The 23,035-nt window shown below is 40.0% G+C and overlaps 1 protein-coding gene across 9 annotated transcripts in view; it reads right to left on the minus strand.

The window, feature by feature from the left end:
- The window catches only part of enox2 (ecto-NOX disulfide-thiol exchanger 2), a 303,597-nt gene that overhangs the window by 274,817 nt on the left and 5,745 nt on the right, over nt 1–23,035 (minus strand). The window contains exon 1 of one of the 9 annotated variants that reach the window (XM_017485788.3): nt 21,191–21,504. The exons of the other annotated variants lie outside the window; for them this stretch is intronic. The gene's annotated coding sequence lies outside the window, so the exon portion shown is untranslated. Of the gene's footprint in view, nt 1–21,190; nt 21,505–23,035 lie in introns of those variants that run through there. 9 annotated transcript variants of the gene reach the window in all.

The following is a 23,035-nucleotide window of genomic DNA, read 5'->3' on the forward strand; positions in this document are numbered from 1 at the left end:
CTTTGTGTGTCGCTGTATTACACCACCCTAGCGTGGATTATTCCCCTACAACAATACGACACTTCCCACTAATCTGGTAAGTCAGAGCAGGGAATATTCTGTTGGTTATTATCTGCTGACTGTACACATACACATTTACTCGTATTCGTTTAGCAGACGCTTTTATCCAAAGTGACTTACAAATGAGGAAATACAATACAAGCAAAGTGATGCATCAAGTAGTGCTACCATGCAAGATCTTTTAATTAAGTTCTAGAGAAGCAAAGTGCAGAGAGTTGAGGTGTAAGAGCCGAGAGTACGTTTATGGGTTGGTTAGGTGTTCACGGAAGAGGTGGGTCTTTAGCTGTTTTTTGAAGATAGTACTGTCTCCGGATTGAGGTCGGAAGTTCATTCCACCACTGAGGGACAGTTAGTGTGAAGGTTCTGGAAAGGGAGTACCACAAACGTATGGTACTGACATAAAATAATGTTCGAAATGTTCCATAGTCCTAAATTATGAATCTGGAATTTAAAAACAGCTGCACAGTGGTCAAGGCTTGGGATCACAGGAAATTAATAATGTCCGTTTGGGGTCGTTTGCCTCCAAATACCATTTCCGGAAACTCCTGACTTACGTACGTTTTTAAAATCAGTGCTGCTGTTCTAGAAAACTCATCAACACCTTCTGACCAATCAGACACCACTGTGTAACTGCCTTTAAACCACTCGCATCTCAGCACAAACGAGACTTGATCCTCAAGCTGTTTAAATAAAAATAAATAAATAAATAAATAAATAAAAAGGTTAACTCTAGCACTTACAACGCCGATCTCTACCCTCGGGCTGATCTGTGAACCTCCGTGTTAATCCAGCTCAGGCGCCGCAGGTCCGCGAAGCTTACGCCTTTGTGAGAAAAGCAGCCGCTTGACATCATTTTTGCCTCTGCGATTCATCAGCAACGCCATGTGGCGAACCCACACGCTCGTTTAGAGCCAGTCTGATGTATGTGATGCTTTCAAGTGCAGGATGTCAGACAGCGTTTAAACTTTGCAAAATGAGCAAAACTTTTCTACTAGCTTTATCTTCTTTTTGGGAATGTGACGCCGTGCCGTTATTTAATGCACCGTCTTAAGGGAGATTAATCTAGAGAGCTGTGCGCAGTGCTGGTGTATACAGATGAAAATTTAGTACTGAAACTGAGAAGCACCAGCGTTTTATGACTCAAAACATAAATATTGGAAAGTATTATATTAATCCGAGCGAGGCACATTTTACTGAAGCAGCCTCGTTCTCGGAGCTTGGCGTGAAGATGATGTATGTAAACATTTCGCCTGCCTGCAATACAAAATAGCAAGTAGAAATCTCTTGAACATAGGCTAATTCATGTAATATTTCTCTTCAGCTGATTGCTTTTAAACAAATACGAGATGATAAAATGAGTATCCGGGAAAAAAAAACAAAAAACTCGAAATCGTCTTATTCCATTGGGAGCTTCATGCATTTATTTCGTTAAAGCAGTAAAATGATCTGCTTGAACTCAGTAAATACGCCTGAGCTTAATGGAATTATACTGGATATATAAAAGCCTCATAATGAGAAAGATGAGCTAAAGTTTCCGTTATTATTATTATTATTATTATTATTATTATTAAAATGTCTTTACTTACCAAGATATCGTTTACTGCAGCGTACGATTACGAGTATGAGAATTTCACCTGAACAATATTTACACGAGACAACCTTCCTGCCGTGATCAAAAAGAAAAACGCCAAGGAGACTACTGTTTACCTTTTTTCCCCCGTCAGCTATTACATTTAAGTATGCTAGCGATAACGCAGAACCTTTGTCAAATCCCAAGCTGCTAAGGTTTTCCTAAAGAGAATCTTTTTTTTTCTCTATAAAAAGAAGAATATTGATTTGATGTCAGTCACATCCTCAAGCTGCGATTGTTTTTATTATTAACTTCAAGAAAGAGGAGGAAATAATTTTTTTTTTTTTTTAAATTAAAAAAAAAAATTTTTAAAAAAGAGAGAGAGACAGCTAAGGGAACTGTTTACATCTGCTGTAATGCATGCGTTGTTGGCATTCCACAACATTAAATGTAGCGACAAATGGATAAAAAGCATGGCAAGTCAGTCTTTAATTAATACAAAATATTATTGAAATGAATATTTCTGGACATATTTACTCACTTCGGGCGTCATGTTATCTGTTCTTATTCTACTGGCGGATTCTTTCTAGAAATAAATTCAACGTGAGCAAAACGATCTACCGATACACAATGACTATTTTAAGCTTGAAATGTTTTTTTTTTTTTTTTTTTTTTAAAAGTGTAGAAATAGGATTAATTCATTTTCAATTAAATGTTATCTGTGTAGCGCTTTTAACAATGGACGTTGACTCAAAGCGGCTTTACAGAAATATATAAACACAGGAAAGAGATTTTAAGTGTGTGAATTTATCCCTGTTGAGCGAGCCGGTGGAGACGGTGGTGAGGAAAAACTCCCTGAGATGATACGAGGAAGAAACCTCGAGCGGAACCCGTCCTCATCTGGGTAACACCGGATAGTGTGAGAGTAAAGGAAAGTTCATTATGGTTTTATATGGAGTCTGTTTGTTGAACTAATCCACTGTTCACTAAAGGAGACAATTAATAATAGGAGATTAATAATCTTACATTTGGTTTATTGTAATTTTATAATAACAACAACAACAACAACAACAACAACTACAAGATACAATTTCCCTATATTCAAATTGTGTAGGTGTCATTTTTAAAGTGTATATACCACATGTGAAAAGGGGGAAAAAAGGAAAAGGGTGATTAATATAATATCAGGAGAATGTAAACAGTCGAAACGGAGCAACAAACTGTAATAAATGTTTCCAAGTGCCACTGAACTAGAGCGGAAACAGACAAAACCACCGCCATATGGAAACTGGACAAAGTCCAATGAATCATCACTACTTCTCAGTGTGAATGTTCTCTAAACTCTCATTTAACAAGGCCAAGAAAATAGATTCCTGAAGAAACCTGCTGTGTTAGTGATCGTAAAGTAACGTTTAATTGGCCATTTTGCAAGATTGCTTCCTTCATCAGACCCAGATAGCAGTGTTTAGTCGTACGCTCCTCCAGACAGATACAGGCATTTCTCTTCTTCAGTTATGACTGCTGAAGATGGCTGTTTTAATGAATACGTCATATCGAGCATTCGGTCGTCGAGTCAGGGATGCGGTGGATCTCGGGAAACACTGGACGTGGCCACCATGCACATACACATTCACACACTCGGGGAGGAAACCAGAACACCTGGAGGAGACCCAGACAGACGCATGAAACTCTGCGTCATCAGTAACCGGAGCTCAGGAATTAACAAGGAGTCTGGGGCTGTCAGGCAGTGACACGATCTGCTGTGCAGTGCATCACTCATTAACCTTTTCATCTCCAAGGAACCATTAGTGAGTCCATATTTACATTCCTTACCAGCTTCCAGACGCTTGTGGACACCTGAACATCACACCCATGTGCTTCTTTCCCAAACTGTTACCTCAAAGCACACAATAACAGAGAATGTCTCTTCATTTTCCCTTCACTGGCACTAAGAGGACTAAACCTGTGCACAAAGCGAGCTCCATGAAGACATGGTTTGAGAAGGATGGAGTGGAAGAACTTGAGTGTCCTGAACAGAACCCTGACCTCGACACCACTGAACACCTTTGGGATGAACTGGAACACCGCCTGCACCCCAGACGTCCTCACACAACATCAGTTCCTGATCTCACTAATGCTGTTGTGGACAGAAATACATAAGTAAGTCTAAATCCAGCATACAACATCAATTAAATAACAGTGGAAGTTCACTGGCACTGTAAGCTTAAGACGAGCCATCAAAGTACTTTTCCCAGCCGCCAATTTGGAACGGATCAAATTTTTAAAAATGTACTTAAATCTTAATCTACTTAAAAAGCCTAAGCCTGTGGTCTGCTAAGTGGTAGAAAGCACACTAAGTGACACGTTACACTCCCTACAGTCGGCTGGCTGCCACCACAGCGTCCGAACATGATATCGGACTTCCACGCTCCGACTTCTCAATGTTAATGCGTCAATTTCCAAACATCCTCGCAAAGCGCTGACTCAACCTACGGCATGTTGAGCGAGCTCCCGTGGCCAATACGTTTACGTAGCCTTTATGCGGACTGGCTTACAAGAATGTTTTATAGTGCCCGTCAAAAACATATCCTCAATCTAGTACAAATGGATCAGGAGCTAGGAATATCAAGCTGTTCGAGAGGACAGTGTACATTGAGATAGTATGGCAAGAAAGCAATACAAGTCTTTTTTTTTTTTTGCGTTGCTTATGTTCTAGTTAAAGAGGTGGGTCTTGAGTCTTCGTTTGAAGACAGATAGTGACTCAGCTGTTCAGACAGCCAGGGGAAGTTCGTTCCACCGTCGGGGTGCGAGGACAGAGGAGAGCCTTGATTCACGTCATCCTTAAGGAATAGTGGGGGTCAAGTCAGGAACGTAGTACAGATCTGGGTTTGATAAGCAAGTGTCTTCAGGCAGGTGGATGTCCATGTTTGGCTTTACAGCTAACAGTCAGTGTTTTAAAGCAAACCATTGCTTCCAGTACTTCCTTACTGTTTACTCCTGAAAGCTAGGTAGCAACATCCATTCTGTCTGGGTTATGTTAAAAGATCGTATTAGCATAGCACTTCCGTTTATATGGATATTTATGGAATTTACCATCATTAATAATATTACATAACCCTACTAATATCAGACGAACGCTAAACCCTAAACCTAAATGTCCCGAACACCTAAGCAATAAAAGGCACCATAGGAATAGCATGACATCCATCCATCCATCTTCCGTACCGCTTATCCTACACAGGGTCGCAAGGAGCCTGGAGCCTACCCCAAGGAACTCGGTGCACAAGGCAGGGGACACCCTGGATGGGGTGCCAATCCATCGCAGGGCACAACCGCACACACGTTCACACACTACAGACAATTTAGAAATGCCTATCTTTGGGGTACAGGAGGAAACCAGAGTACCCGGAGGCAACCGCCAAAGCACGGAGAGAACATGCAAACTCTACACACACACAGGGCGGGGATGAGATTCGAACCCCCAACCCCAGAGCTGTCAGGCGACTCACTAAGCCTATGATATGCTTGATTGGTTAACACACACACACACACACACACACACACAGAGATTTAAAACAACTTATAAAAACGGACTAATATCCGAGTGTTCGATCGTCAAATTGAATTTACATGAAATGTCAAGCCTGATGAGGATTAAACCGATTAAGACAAACATGATGAAAATAAAGCTAGTGGAAAGGCTGCTTTGAAAAGTTGCCAAACCAAGATATCTTCCCGCACCTCTGCTCGCCTTTTTCCTCTCTACACGTGAATATTTAACGGATACCAGACTAACACTTCACCTCTTATTCTCCGACTGTTGAACCTGATGGTTATTCTATTCTCCATGAGGTCTTCTTGAAATCCTCTGCCAATAAACTGCTAACTAAAGTCCATCAGACTCTACAGTCCTGAAGAACCGCTCAAACTTAACGTGGATGATTCGCGACGTAAAATCCTGAAAGCATGATCAGCAAAATCTCTGGCAGAGAGACATGTCTCAGTTGACAGAATGGAAACATTTAGTCGCAAACCTGCACTTCAGATTACATAAGCTCGAAAATAACTCCGATGCATTGTGTATGAAGGACTGAATCTCCTATACAGGATGCTTGAACGCTGCTATTTTTAAAACAGCTCCTCAAAACGAATACATGCTTATTCTCTCGCTTAAAAAAAGTTAGCAAATCAGAAAACTTTGAGAGACTTTTAAACAGGGTGTATAATGGAAGCTGAATGCTTGTTACACGGCTTGAGCCCTCGTGTGAATGAGCTGTTGTGATTGAGCTAATGGTAGCTTAATGTCTTCATCTGCATATAAATATGTATTAACGAAACCATGGCAAACAAATCGACGTGATTGTGTGCGCATACACAAAAGGAAAAAATAAAAAATAAATAAATAAATAAATAAACCGTACGTGGAATTTATGCAGATTCACGCTTGTTCGTTCAGCTGTGTGGAATTAGATAATAAGAAGACTGGTAGGAGATGAGGAAACGGAACGGGAGCGCCGAGTGAAATAAAATGTCGTTAGGTATAACACGCGATCCTGTGGCTATAGACGCGCTTTCGGCCATCGCGAGAGTCACCGGCTCATTGCTCAATCAGGCTGCCTCTGCAATGAGCAGCAGGACGCCAATTAGAGTGAAGAACACATGGTGAAAATGACAGGATGCGATACTCCTCGCTCTCTCTGTGCGCCTGTGCTGAGGATTATCGCACCCCGATGCCTCTAAGGCATATTATTATAGTCTATGAAATGCAAAATGCCCAGACAGAGACCCCCGGATGCTACTGATTACGCCGTGTGTTTGATGAGCCTCTGCTAGGAATACAGACTTGCACATAAAAAAGAAAATCTCAACATTCAGAGTGCGTGTGTTAGTTTTGCGGAGGACAGAGATAGCCGGTTGTTCTGATGGACAGGCGCTGACTACAAAACAGTGCTATTGATTGCTAAAGGTGGCATCTTTTGCTATCTACATCTTTTCTCATTTCCCCCGCTGCCCCCGAGGGTCAACACAGTCTTTTGTGATGAGAAACGCTTTCTCGAGCCAGAAGAAAACAACAGGGGGAATAAATATCTGCTAAATGGTGAAGGTCTGGGGGAAAAAGTATTAAAAAAAAAAAAATTTAAAAAAAATTTCCGAGGCCCGAGGGAGGTGAAAATAGATTGTAGTGTGGTCAGGCTTGGTGACGTGGGTTCTGTCCGAGACGTGAGAGGCAGTAAAAATAGGCTGCCCGAGTGGGATCGGCATCACAGGAGGACGCCCAAAAATAACTCCGACAACCTTGATATGGGAGAACGGCAGAGAGATGTAGGAAAGCTTGTCAAAAAAATGAAACTTCTCATCCACATACGTAGGCATTTACATCAAGCCTGGCCCTGTAAACATCCCAACCGTTTTTTTTTTTTTACTATAAAGTAGGTGGGTCTACGCCAACATTTTATTAAGAATACCTCCATAATACGGATGAAAAGAGTTTCAGCACTGGACAGTACCTCTAGAGTATTCACTTAAAAAAATAAAAAACATGAGGAAAGATATATAATGAATTTCAGCAGGGAATGAAGTGCTTAGTTCTCCTATATTATCCCAAACTTCTTCCACAGACATTGCAAAGCAATGAACATTTTTTGGGGCAGTGGTAGCTCCGTGGCTAAGATGCTGGACTATTAATTGGCCAAGCTGCCACTGTTGGGCGCTTGAGCGAGGCCCGTAACCCTCAACTGCTCAGATATATAGATGAGATAAATGTATGTCGCACCGGATAAGGGCGTCTGCCAAATGCAAGTGTACATCTAACTAGAAATGGATTAAAACAATGCCATCATTTTAATAAATATACATTTAATGAATAACAAATCGTAACTGTTGGTATTTTCTGTGGTACAAGATGAACAAAACACTTCTCATAGGAAAATAATTAAACTCTGAGGTTCTAACAGTAACTCGTATTCATGTCAGGTTTCACCACACCACCCCGTCGGTGATTTTTTCCTTGTACAAGGCTTTCATCTAATTAAAGTGCAAAAAAAAAAATAAATAAAAAAAAACCACCTACTACCAAGTTCAAACTATTTCCAAACTCGGTGCTGCTCTGCTGTAGTAAAAGAAAACACGGTGATAGTAATCCATCTCAAGCTGAGACAAATCCATAAACTGCAGCCATTACAAGGACAATGAATCCTCGCAATGAACTCAATAGAAAGCCTTGATGCACATCGATATCACAGAGGAAAAAATATGAGTCACGCAGCAACCTTTGCAGTAGAAGAAAGTTAACAATCAGGAAATCTACTGCGCAAGGCAACACACGTTCACAAACCAGTTAACCATAAAACACAGTGACTGGGCAGGTAATGTCGAAGATAATAATGGATCACCTTTGCCCTCGGTGTCAACAACGCGTTCTGTGATGTTTCTTCAAGGATTGATACTGTGAAGACCTCGAGTGATGTGCACACTGGGGGGGGGATAAATAAATAAATAAATAAATAAATACAGCATACACTATGGATTGAATTTGATAGGATTATTATTATTTAACTCGGATGTCTTCAAGCAGACTATTTAAATATCCAATACTTAAACATCAAGGCAAGACAAAATCAACAACTTTATATTAATGCGCTCATTCTAATATGCTAATCTGCTGTTATTTAATGAGCGTTAATAGTTCATTTATTTCCAACAAATTTCCAATTTGTTCCAAAACTTTAACAAAATTTTCATTTCTATATTATAAACACTGCAAAAACAATGACATTTTTTTTGTCTGCTACAAACACAAGTTGAATAATGTAAACAATAATGTACTACAGATTCACAAAATACATAAATAAACAAACAAACAAATAAATAAAATCATACTAAAACTTTAGGCTGACTAAACAAAGTGCCTGACCTGGGGACTAAAACATAATGCGCTCCGTAGCACTAATAGAGCTCCAAAGCTGGCTAAAATGCCGGTCTCTCCGGCACCACAGATCACACTAATGGCACTAATGAGTACTTTCAAACAACACCAGCAACAAGAGCTCTTTTTAACCAACATAACATGGTCGTGTGACCGTATAACATATCAACGCTATCAGTCAACCTCAAACTAGATCTCACAGGCTCTTCAAGAAGGAACGTGATTGTGTGACCAGTGTGCTCTCTATATATCTGAACTCTGTGGGTCGCGCAATTTGGGATGTCTGGTGTTAAACAGTGCAACTGCATTGTTTATGTGCATAATTAATAGAATGCTGATATAGTACATTTTGCACGATGTAGTCACATTTTTGCATCACGATGCATCGTGTCTGTAAAGAAACATGGTGTTGCATTTATAGAAGGAGACTCCAGCATCAGGACAATAATTAAGAAGTTCCAGTCAACTGGAAATGTTAGGAATAAACCTGGAAATGGAAGCGTGTCTATAACGCACCGTGAAGAGGATGGTTCGAGTGGCCAAAATATCTCCAAGGATCACAGCTGGAGAACTGCAGAAGTTATTTGCGTCTTGGGGTCAGAAAATCTCCAAAACTACAATCTGAAGTCACCGACATCACCACAAGTTGTTTGGAAGGATTTCAAGAAAAAAGCCTCTACTTCCATCCAAAAACAAACTCGAGCGTCTTCAGTTTGCCAGACACTACTGGAACTTCAAATGGGATCGGGTTCTACGGTCAGATGAAACCAAAATAGAGCTTTTTGGTAATAAACACAGAGGTGGTTTTGGCACACAGAGAGGTAGCCATATGGAAAAGTACCTCATGCCCACGGTTAAATATGTTGGTGGATCTTTAATGCTCTGGGGATGTTTTTCTGCCAGAGGACCTGGAGATTTTGTTAGGATACATGGCATCATGGACTCTATCAAATATCAACAGATATTAAATGAAAACCTGACTGCCTCAGCCAGAAAGATTAAAATGGGCCGTGTTTGGATCTTCCAGCAGGACAGTGATCCAAAACACACATCAAAATCAACACAAAAATGGTTTACTGACCACAAAATCAAGATCCTGCCATGACCATCCCAGTCCCCTGACCTGAACCCCATAGAAAACCTGTGTGGTGAACTGAAGAGGAGAGTCCACCAGCGTGGACCTCGTAATGTGAAGGATCTGGAGAGATTCTGTATGGAGGAACGCTCTCAGATCCCTCGCCATGTATTCTCCACCCTCATCAGCCATTATAGGAGAAGACTCAGAGTTGTTATCTTGGCAAAGAGAGGTAGCACAACGTATTGACTAAAAGGGTGCCAATAATTGTTGCACACCTATATTTAACAATTAAATTTTATATATTTTTTTTATAAACCTGTGTTGTGTTTGCAATTGTTTATCCATGTCAGCATTATTTTTTTTTTTTTTTAAACAATAGATTAAAACTTAAAGACAATTTTTCACAGCCTTCTTTGCGCATATTTACCAAAGGGTGCCAATATTAGTGGAGGACACTGTACACTTCACATCAAGCTAAATTGCACCATATGGTGGTTGATAACATTTTTTTTTTGCTGTTATAGGAAAAAAAAAAAGCAGCCTATTCCGAAGAATCACATGTTTATCAGACCCATATTTTTCAAGCCATTTGCTCAAATGTCACCTGAGTGAACCCCCACTTGCTCATTAATTTCCCCTTACGTCTGACATTTCAGCTCAGTCAAATGATTGCGCTCGCGGTCTCTCACGGTGAGATCTTGGCCTTCATTTCATTACATTTTCAATGTCAGAGACTCCCTGTGCAACTTTTTGTTTCCAAGACCAGTAAAAGCGATAGGAAGGTTTGTTTATATTGTTTCTACACTGTGATGCCCGTTGTCTCTCACGCACATCGACACCTCAGTATTTTACTTCATGAAGCTATAACCAAGCAGCGGTTTCATATTTGTGCCTTGCAGGACAGGCTTTTTTTTATTTTAATCAAACCCCAGCTCTCATCTAAAGGCTCACGGTTTGGCTGTTGCACATATAAAACTGCTGCTTAGTGGGGTCAGTTCAGGGTTTTATCACTTTGCCCTGCTTGAGTAATAAGGCAAAATGTAATGCCGAACAAAGAAGCAGATAGACATGCCATTTATTTCAATGTACAATTAATCAGCCGCAAATACAAAGTGGAAGCTTTCTCGAAAGCCGAGCCCGTACGTAACACCTGGCGGTGACAGGAAGCTTTTTATATTTAACACACACACACACACACTCCGCGAAGCACTACGGTTCATTGATTACCTTATCATATGAATGTGAAAAGCAAACGCTCATTGTGTTTCTATGCTTTAGGCGAAAAGAGCAAGAGTGTGGCGTGTTCGTATTACATAAAGCACCTGGAAGTGCCCGATGACGACATTCAGAGAGATAAATTTACAAAAACGTGTGACAAGAACAGAGGCTAATGGATTCTCAGAGCTCATACAGAACGCACTTTACGACCCGTCTGAATTATTCCATTTGAATTGTGAGTTTGACGTGACTGCCATCCAAACCTATTCAAAACCAGTTAGAGGCTGGAGCTGTGTGGGGTCCCCCCCCCTCTTCCTTTTCTTAACAGGGGATGGGCTAACCAGAAACACGTTCTACGCTGGATTAACAGAAATGCAAGTTAATACACTGTGGCCCATCAATAATTTAGCAATATGATATAGAACAAATTAAAAATAAATAAATAAAAACATGCACAGAAGAGTTTCGTTCCTCTTATACCACAGTAAGTTCTCCTAAACGATTTTGTCGTTATTAAAGAATAACATGTCGCCATTTTTATCCGTTTATAGTTACATTTACTGTTGTGGAACCTCCGTGAAATAAGTTCGTATGGGTTATCACTTACATTACGGCAGCTAGAACGTTCTCGTCAAGTTAATGAAAGAGACAAAAAGATAATGCAGCTCGTTACTGCGACACTGCAAAGCACTCGGTCCATGACAGAAAACGTAAAAGTTACGGCTTGACCCCTGACTGTAATAAAGCGCCGACACCGGAGACTCCTTCCGTAAATGCTAATCATTGACTGTGTTTACACGGACAGCGGTAATCTAATTACTGACCTTAATCTGAATAAGACAGTATTGTGTTTATACCCTCTTATAAAAAGAGATCACCAGGGGTTCTTGCGTAATTAATTCATCTACGTTAGCCCAGAGAGACAAACTGAAAACTCGTTAGTGTTCTCGGTGGAAATTTTTTTGTTACTACCCAAACAAAATGAAGGAAATAAAACAAAGGGTGAGAAACAGATTGACGTCTTCAAGACTGAAGATTTTCTGCTCGACTCTGAGTGAGTTACAAACAGCATAAATTAACGGTCTTGTGCAACAACAACAACAAAAACATTAACACGGCGAGCGATAAATAAATTCGGTTAGGAGGCAAGTAATGTTTCATCATGTGGTCAGTTCCAATTCTAGAGGATCGCAGTCACTTCTCTTACACTTAAATCCCAAAATAACACTTCGGAACTGGTCGAGCATCTTGGACGAGGTTGAAAAAGCCATCAAATAAAAGGATGATTAAAGCAAAAGGCTGGGAGACGCGAAAAGATCCGAATCCAAAACGATACAATTTGGAACGAGGATTAAAGACACGGCACGTAGTTTCAGATACACGGGGCGCCGCCACAATGGAATAAATATTTTAAACAAGGCTTGTTGAAGGGGCTGAGCTGCGAGGCAACCTGATATGAGCTTTTAAAAGGCTGACACGCATTACAGAATGGTTAATGCGCAACCTTTTCACTCGACAGTTTATGTTAGCATGCTCCGAGATAATGGAGGCCAAACATACATCTTTCAGGAAAAAGCTTAACTTCTCAATCACACAGTCTGTCCTTTAGAGGACTGTCTGTAATACAAATGTAAATGAAAGAAAGTGTCCATCATTTTTATAAGGAAAGAAATCAAATTGGGTTTACAGACATGTCTCTTTTGAAGCTTAGTTTATTGTGTCAAATTAAGTTAAACCTAGTTAAAATAAGTTAGAGTCTGGTGCTGTGACAATTTCTTTTCATTGACTACGTTTACACGGACAGCGGTAATCTAATTATTGACCTTATTCTGACAATATTGTGATGAAGGTGTTTACATGAGTCGCTTTTAGAATACTCCTTTCATGTTCCCGTGTTACATGTTATAGAACATAGATCGATTAACGTCACGTCATTACGTCCCCGCGCCACGCTGTCCGACGTCCCTCCAGAATTTCACGTATCGACATACAGTTGGTCTTCGTTATGGTACCGTATACAGTTTTGAGTGTTTTTATTTTTAATTTTTATGAACGCTTCAAGTGCGGTTAATTATTTGTCATGTTGTACGTGCTAATAGACGACTGCTTGAATCTGTGGACTGCGTCCCAAACCGCGTACTTGCCTACTATATAGTAGCTGATATACGTGTATTTCTCCTACTATATAGTAGCTGATATACATGTATTTCTCCTACTATATAGTAGCTGATGTACGTGTATTTCTCCTACTATATAGTAGCTGATGTACGTGTATTTCTCCTGCTATATAGTAGATGATGTACGTGTATTTCTCCTGCTATATAGTAGCTGATGTACGTGTATTTCTCCTACTATATAGTAGCTGATGTACGTGTATTTCTCCTACTATATAGTAGCTGATGTGCGTGTATTTCTCCTGCTATATAGTAACTGATGTGCGTGTATTTCTCCTGCTATATAGTAGCTGATGTGCGTGTATTTCTCCTGCTATATAGTAGCTGATGTACGTGTATTTCTCCTGCTATATAGTAGCTGATGTACGTGTATTTCTCCTGCTATATAGTAGCTGATGTACGTGTATTTCTCCTACTATATAGTAGCTGATGTACGTGTATTTCTCCTACTATATAGTAGCTGATGTACGTGTATTTCTCCTACTATATAGTAGCTGATGTACGTGTATTTCTCCTACTATATAGTAGCTGATGTACGTGTATTTCTCCTACTATATAGTAGCTGATGTACGTGTATTTCTCCTACTATATAGTAGCTGATGTACGTGTATTTCTCCTACTATATAGTAGCTGATGTACGTGTATTTCTCCTACTATATAGTAGCTGATGTACGTGTATTTCTCCTACTATATAGTAGCTGATGTACGTGTATTTCTCCTACTATATAGTAGCTGATGTACGTGTATTTCTCCTACTATATAGTAGCTGATGTACGTGTATTTCTCCTACTATATAGTAGCTGATGTACGTGTATTTCTCCTACTATATAGTAGCTGATGTACGTGTATTTCTCCTACTATATAGTAGCTGATGTACGTGTATTTCTCCTACTATATAGTAGCTGATGTACGTGTATTTCTCCTACTATATAGTAGCTGATGTACGTGTATTTCTCCTACTATATAGTAGCTGATGTACGTGTATTTCTCCTACTATATAGTAGCTGATGTACGTGTATTTCTCCTACTATATAGTAGCTGATGTACGTGTATTTCTCCTACTATATAGTAGCTGATGTACGTGTATTTCTCCTACTATATAGTAGCTGATGTACGTGTATTTCTCCTACTATATAGTAGCTGATGTACGTGTATTTCTCCTACTATATAGTAGCTGATGTACGTGTATTTCTCCTACTATATAGTAGCTGATGTACGTGTATTTCTCCTACTATATAGTAGCTGATGTACGTGTATTTCTCCTACTATATAGTAGCTGATGTACGTGTATTTCTCCTACTATATAGTAGCTGATGTACGTGTATTTCTCCTACTATATAGTAGCTGATGTACGTGTATTTCTCCTACTATATAGTAGCTGATGTACGTGTATTTCTCCTACTATATAGTAGCTGATGTACGTGTATTTCTCCTACTATATAGTAGCTGATGTACGTGTATTTCTCCTACTATATAGTAGCTGATGTACGTGTATTTCTCCTACTATATAGTAGCTGATGTACGTGTATTTCTCCTACTATATAGTAGCTGATGTACGTGTATTTCTCCTACTATATAGTAGCTGATGTACGTGTATTTCTCCTACTATATAGTAGCTGATGTACGTGTATTTCTCCTACTATATAGTAGCTGATGTACGTGTATTTCTCCTACTATATAGTAGCTGATGTACGTGTATTTCTCCTACTATATAGTAGCTGATGTACGTGTATTTCTCCTACTATATAGTAGCTGATGTACGTGTATTTCTCCTACTATATAGTAGCTGATGTACGTGTATTTCTCCTACTATATAGTAGCTGATGTACGTGTATTTCTCCTACTATATAGTAGCTGATGTACGTGTATTTCTCCTACTATATAGTAGCTGATGTACGTGTATTTCTCCTACTATATAGTAGCTGATGTACGTGTATTTCTCCTACTATATAGTAGCTGATGTACGTGTATTTCTCCTACTATATAGTAGCTGATGTACGTGTATTTCTCCTACTATATAGTAGCTGATGTACGTGTATTTCTCCTACTATATAGTAGCTGATGTACGTGTATTTCTCCTACTATATAGTAGCTGATGTACGTGTATTTCTCCTACTATATAGTAGCTGATGTACGTGTATTTCTCCTACTATATAGTAGCTGATGTACGTGTATTTCTCCTACTATATAGTAGCTGATGTACGTGTATTTCTCCTACTATATAGTAGCTGATGTACGTGTATTTCTCCTACTATATAGTAGCTGATGTACGTGTATTTCTCCTACTATATAGTAGCTGATGTACGTGTATTTCTCCTACTATATAGTAGCTGATGTACGTGTATTTCTCCTACTATATAGTAGCTGATGTACGTGTATTTCTCCTACTATATAGTAGCTGATGTACGTGTATTTCTCCTACTATATAGTAGCTGATGTACGTGTATTTCTCCTACTATATAGTAGCTGATATACGTGTATTTCTCCTACTATATAGTAGCTGATATACGTGTATTTCTCCTGTTACATAGTAGCTGATATACGTGTATTTCTCCTACTATACCGTAGCTGATATACATGTATTTCTCTACACTTTTAAGTAAACATTTTGTTTTCATTACATTGGAATCCCTTCACTTTAATGACCGATATTGACTGATTGTCAAGAACAACACATTTGCATTTACGGCATTTGGCAGACGCTGTTATCCAGAGCAACTTACATTGATCTCATTTATACAACTGAGCAGTTGAGGGTTAAGGGCCTTGCTCAAGGGCCCAACAGTGGCAGATTGGCAGAGCTGGGATTTAAACTTGTGACCTTCTGATCAGTAGTCCAACGTCTTAATCGCTGAGCAACCCCCTACCTAATGGCTTTCATTTGTACTCAATTAGAATTGTCTAGTCTGCATTATCATTGCTATGTGCTACTAGTAATGAATGAAAACGTCCTGCTGAGTTTAATACGCAAGATGTTTTATCAAGTCATACAAGCTCCGACTTGTACCACCTGACCGCTGCAGTGTCATGTGCAAACACTCAAAATAGCGGCGGCTTCATCAGTAAAACGGACTTAAGTAGTTCTCGTAATATTTCTGTGTAAAAACTCATATAATCGACTATTATGAACGACTTAATAATTCAAGATTAATCCGAAAATAAACGAAAGATACACAGCGTGTGTATTTTGCAATTGTCAACACCATCGTCTCATACGGAGTCATTTTGGCGTATGGAAACGTGCAAGTCCGAGTCAGAGGACGTGAACGTCTCGGAGTAGGACATCCGGGTTGTCGTCTATTCGTTACGGTGATTCCAACACGGTGTGAACGCACCGTAGGTCCAGACTGATGTCATTTTGTGTGGTCATTTCATTAGCATGACATCATAGTATAATGGTATCGGATGTTAGTATCAAAGCATTTCTACGAGTACAAGTAAATGAGCATCTTATTTGACCGATACCTAATACCAGTAACAGCACTGATCACTACCTAATACACAGTGACAACAGCAACAGAGCGCGAGAAGGAGGTTTGCTTCAGGTTAATTGTATCGTGAAGAGGAGCGCATCTAAATATACTATATATATATTCTATGTGCATAGAATGGGGGAAACTTGAGAGTGTTTCTGAAAAAAAAAATGTTTAAGTGCTCTCAGAAGAGATGAGACTTCAGGTGAGAGAATCTGCAGAATAAATACAGCAATACAATTCATCCCACCTTCAGCAAGACTGAAGCGTAAATAGACTATGTGGTCGTGGTATCATCAGGATGGCCACACACTGCAGCATTCAGAATGAAACGTGAATTGTAATGAGAGAGTCCGTGTCGGTAGTCAAACAAAACCCCATTACATACACTGCAGCATGAACTGAATGTGAGCAGCTACAAGGATTCAATATAGTACGACACAAAGAGGCATAACATACATACTTTTCTTTTCCCTATTCAACTTTAAAGTGCACCTATTATGGTTTTGAAACATGCCGAATTTTGTTTTACAGCTCTCATGCAATAGATTTACATACATCCAAGGTTAAAAACCACTTTAACGTGCTCATAATTTAAACTGCAGCATTACCTTTTTCCCCCAGTGTCATAAACGACTCGTTAAATGATTCGTTCTAAAGGATTCATTCGAAACTCCTCCTTTCAGAGAGCATAGAGCTCTGATTGGTCAGATGTCCCAGTCTGTTGTGATTGGTCTACCGCTGTGAGCGAGCAGCCGATGAAGACCAGAGGCGGGGCTTTTTGTTACAAACCTACGTAGATTAGTACAGGAAGTAAAGTCTGGAATCACTAATGAATCGTTTCAGCTGTTCAGAATCGGTTCCTTATTTTAGGAGTCAATAACTCAGTTTGTCCCGCGCTTTGATTTTTTTTAAACTTTGCAGAGTTTTTACACTCACAAACGGCTCTATAACACACTACATGAAAGGGAATATTTGAAAAACCATAATAGGTGCACTTTAAACACATTGTATATCCCAACCCTGACAGATTACACTACAGTAAAAGAAACCTACTTCATTAAAAAGTAGATCAGTAGATCAGCATGAAAACAGTGTAAGATGGAGAATGAAGCCTCCCGCTGTGCCTACAAAGATGCCAGGTACAACCCCTGGAAGAAGACTGCAAAAGACTGTCAGTTTAATTTCGCTCAAAGTGTGTTGAGTATGGGGATCAGGGCTGGTGGTGGACTGTATCAGATATGTATACAGTACAGGTACCAACCTGAAAACGATCAGATCTGGCATACAGGTATGATCCACTGAAATATTTCACGTCAGAATTGGTGGACGTCGGCCATATGTCAGCTCGGATAGGAAAAAGTCCCGGAGAACAAAATACGTTTCCACCATTTAGCAGATACTTTTATCCACTTCATCAAAAACATATCCACACAGTAAAAAAAAAATAATCCGCACAAGTCAGGATCTGACAATACCATCCAGCTAAAACCCTGTTAGAGAGAACTTGTACAACTATGAAAACAAAGCACAAGTCAGGGTTTTTCCCCCCCGCTGGATATAGTGCTTGGTAAAGAGGTAGGTCATCAGTCTTTGAAGACAGACAGTGACTCAGCTATTCAGACAGCCAGGGGAAGTTCATTCTACCACCTGGGTGCCAGAGTCTTGATGAATGCCGTCCTGGTGGTACACTGAGGGATGGCAAGTCCGGTCGAGCCGCTGAAGGGAGAGTGGTGCAGTGCGAGGTTTGATCAATCCCTTCAGGGTGATGGGGGTTCATTGGTGGGGGGTCCAAGCATCAGTGTTTATAGGGATACACATCAAAAGGCATACACAGCTCTGTCCTGCTGGAATTTCAAGACACAGGTGATAACATGCTAAGACATGAGCTATTTCAGAATCCGTCTGACGCCCAAAGAATAAAAAATAATAATAATAATAAAGTCATCTGGCAACAGTTTGATGACATCAGCAGCACTGTCATGGTGTACAAGTTAGTGTGCATCGGTACTAAAAAGCGGACAGATCTTTATCTCACTGCATGCGACACTGCAGACTACAGTCTGAGCTGACCTTCAGTAAAGCTTCTGCTGTGCGTTTAACATTTCTGTCTATTATTCCTCTATATGATCTCTGTCAAACGTATTAAAAAAAGGAAAATTAGCCATGATTATGCCTCAATAAAGATGGCTTCCAGTCTCCTAGCGATTAACCGAATATCATTCGTTACCTCTTACGGATATTTGAATGATAAAATTAGCAGAAGGGACATTCCTAACGTTAACTAATGTCACAGTGGGTATAGAGGGAGAACAGAAGAAGCCCTAGTACTGAGCCTTGTGGGACACCACTGGAGAGTCTGCCTTGAATAGATATGAATGGCACCTGATACGACCGTCCCTCCAGGTAGGAAGCAAATCCCTGCCATGTCGTGCCACTATTTCCAAGGCTTGTGAGAATGGACAAAGGAGTCTTGTTTGACTGACCATATCGAACACCGTCAAATGGTCAGGAAGTATCACAACTCGGGATCATTTGGTTCATCAAGCAGCATGAAACTTCTAGAGCAGCATGAAGCGGAGAACAACGCAGCACGACCCGTTATGAAATGTTCACTAGTTTAAAATCTTACGTCCATTAGCTTTAAAAACAGACGCTTGCAGACCGTCGCTTGGGTAATTCTAGGGATGTAAAAATTAAACATCAGACAATACTCAAAGATGTAATGTTAGCATTGTATTGAAAATGGAGGGGAATTGCGACATCCCTAGTGCCTTCTTTTTGTTTAACAACAATATACATGCTTTCACCTAATGCCACACACACACACACACACACACACACACACACACACACACACACACGCACGCGCGCGCAAACCCCACTTGGTTTAATAGGCAGCCGTCTAATGTCTAAAAAAAAAAAATACAACAAAAAAAAGCCAACGACAGTCCCAGGCTTGTTTCAGTCAGTTCTTTTCATAAAGACTGAATCAGCCCTAACACTAGAGATTTCATTCAAAAACAGAATACTGGGGCAACGATAAAATGAGCAACCTTCCTATCAGTGATCAGAGCTGCCAAATTTAACCAAAGCCTATTGAAAGAGCGGCACTCTCGAAATATAAGCAGAATCACGTTGACTGTTCCAGGATTATAAAAGGGTGTGCTTCAGTGGTCTGAAATCACTAATAGAACGGCAGGGAAACAACTCACTACTTCAGCTCTGCTGAGCAGCCTGTTTCCCTTCATTTCACACACACACACACACACCGCTACGAACCTCACCCGGCAAATGAATGTGTCACTCTAGAAGCAGGACTCAGCTGATATTAGTTCCGTCACACCAATTAAGTATTACCCTACTTCAGGTCCATTTTAATCACACTGTCACTGGGCCACTTTAGCTCTTCTAATATCATACTGGATTAATAAAATGTGCCTGCGTCAAAGAACCACGTCAGGCCTTGAGGCACATTTAGACATTCTGTGCGTTTAGCTGGAAGAACAATCACTGAACGGGGGGTGAGACAGTGGAAAATTGATACAAGAGAAACATTCATTCATTCATTCATTCATCCATCTTTAGTAAGTGCCTTGTCCTGCTCACGGTTGCGGTGGATCAGGAGTCTATCCAGGGAACAATTACTGTGAGGCTGGACTATGCCGGGGATGGTGCATTACAGGACACCATGCATTCACACATAGCGGAAATTTAGACTTGCCGTTTAACGGCATGTTTATTGGGGAGGAAGAAGAAAACCGGAGAACCCAGAGGAAACCCACGCAGATCATAACTCGAGCTCAGGATCGAGCCGATGACCTTGGAGCTGTACTCCCACATTTGGAATAGGCGAGAACCGCAAACTTAATACGATATGATGATGTTTCACAGGATTTTCCGCGATAACGTTATAAACGACGATGTGAAAACAGTAACAAATCAACACTACCTTTAGGGCCACGAGTCACACCAGAATACGGTCTTGAGAGCCGTGCAAGCCGAAAAAGTCGTCCTGACCATCATCAAATACTAAACTGTACCTACTGATCGTGTTTTTGACACAGATTTCAAATCGCAGACGTCTGATTCGAACCTGGTCTGCCGTTCTTTTCGGGGATTAATTCTTCTTCCTTGTCTAGGGTTGCAACTCCACCATCCGCCATGCTTGTTTTCGCTCCCTGTGTGAGATGCCTATTGTGTGTCCTGACTTAAGTAGCCTAGATTAAGTAAACATAAAAAAATAAACCTCTGTCAATTCTCAATGCCCGGGCTATTGCGTTTAAACAATATCCTTAATAGAGAGTGCGAAGGCAGGTGTTCTGAACACTAAAGGTAAAGCAAAGTAAAAACAAACAAACAAACAAACAAACAAACAAAAATGCACCCCCGTTGAAGTATGTATCAACCGTGCCCTCCTACATGAGCACCATTTGTGCAAAAAGACCAATGGAGGCCATTTTTCTCTTATAAGTTCCTCAAAGGTTCTTTAAGGGTTCTCTTTCAAAAACATTCTGTTGTTAGGATCCTACATAAAGCCTTTAAGGAAACCGTATGACCCTTAAGGTTTCGAAATTTTCTAAGAGGGAACAAAAACGAATAAAGGAACACAAAGACATTTTCTCTGGTTTCTAAGAGGACATGCGGCGATATACAACCCTCGACCTCGAACAAACAAAAGCGTAACCTCACTGTAATCCAGGCTTTGATCAGACTCTGTGTAAACAGCTGCTCGTCAGTCTGGAGAAACAGTTTGGAGAATCCTGACAGCCATGTCCTGGAAGCGGCGAGCGCGAATGTTTCTCATGTGTTGCTAAGATGGTAAACAGTGCCAGAAGAACCAGCAGTGTGGACATGCCGTCTGTGCAACTGACACTCGTGCTCCTTGCGTCACTCGCCGTCCTCTGCTCTCTGAAAATAGTAAGGATGCATGGGAGTGTAAAATCTAATGGGGAAGCCGATCACAAAGGCGGTGCAGCGAGCCATGCGGCATGATAAGAAAAAAAGAAAGTACTACCATGGCTGAGGAGATCACAGTCCCGCCTCCCGCATTTCAGACGCGTTTCAGACAAACATCATGCACACCCAGCATGAAACTTCTTGCCTACATTTAGCAGCATGATCCCTGGATCTAGCTTTCAGACTACAGGTACGCTGTTTTTGATTTGTGCTCGGAGGTTTTGAACAGACTCTGCTATACTCACAGCAGGAGCGAATATGAATGCAAGAGGATCCGAGTGACAGCAAAACATTTCAGTTCCTCCATTAAGCCGCCCTGTTTAAACTCCGAAACTGAAGCGTCTTCAATATCATTCTATATAAATGTGTACAAATGCATGTGTGTGAGATATATATATATATATATATATAAAAAAAACATAACACACACACACACACAGTGTGTATGTATGTATGTACGTGTGTGTGTGTGTTTTATATATATTATATATATATATATATATATATATATATATATATATATATATATATATATAAATTTTTGTGCCACATCACTGACTCCAACCTGAATGTTTGGTTTTATTTTTAATGATGATAATGATAATGAGTCTTTATTGGTCACGTATACAGTAGAGCACAGTGAAATTGTTTTCTTCGCATAATGATGGGATGAATTTATTTACTAAGTTTTCTCCAATCTCCAAAACACAAATCTATATTCCAGTTTGCTGTTGTGCAGCAAGTAATTGCTCCACTTACTAATTAGTTGGCAGCTACGACCAGGCAGTGAGATATCTACTGAGGGGGAAAAACAGCTGGTGTTGTTTTAATTCATTCACAAAGAATATGTGCTGCAACTGTTTACTGTGAAAGGGACGTTGTGCAGGCTGGCGTATACTCGGTGTTTTAATAGGGATTAGATGAAATTTATTAGTCTCAGCTGGAATGTGTTTTGGGAGGAAGGAGGAAACCGAGGAACCCGGAGGAAACCAACACGGACACGGGGAGAACATGTGAAACTTTGCAGATGATAACCCGAGCTCAGGATAATAATTTGCATGTATTTATGGAAATGATGTGCTGTCTAATTGAACATGCACACATTAGCATACATTATAAAACTGGAGATCAGATAGCCAGGATCGGTATCGGGCCGATGCCAACAAAAATTAGTGAAGCGGATATCGGAGGGGAGGAAAATAAACAAATGAATAAATAAATAAAAGTATGAATCTGATCTCATCCTGTAACAAAGGGAAAAGATTGGAACTTAATTTGGAAGAGATTTTTTTTTTTGGAACAGGTAACGTTTACATATAAATACGATAAACTTGATTGTATGGTATCTGGTTAGGCTTGATTTGTATTATATTTACACTGTATACTTTATTATATTTGCCATGTACAGTAGGTGGTTTTTTTCAGTCATTTTTTTTTTTTTAAAAATGAAGAGTATTTTTAAAGCTAGTTTTAAAAGGGGGGGAAAAATCAGCTGGGTATTAATATCAGCAGCTAGTCGAGGTTTCGGTATTGGTATCCTATCAGAAAAGAAAAAGAGTTATCATGCCATCTCTAAAT

This window comes from Ictalurus punctatus, chromosome 14 (genome assembly GCF_001660625.3).
Source record: "Ictalurus punctatus breed USDA103 chromosome 14, Coco_2.0, whole genome shotgun sequence".
Taxonomy (NCBI): domain Eukaryota; kingdom Metazoa; phylum Chordata; class Actinopteri; order Siluriformes; family Ictaluridae; genus Ictalurus; species Ictalurus punctatus.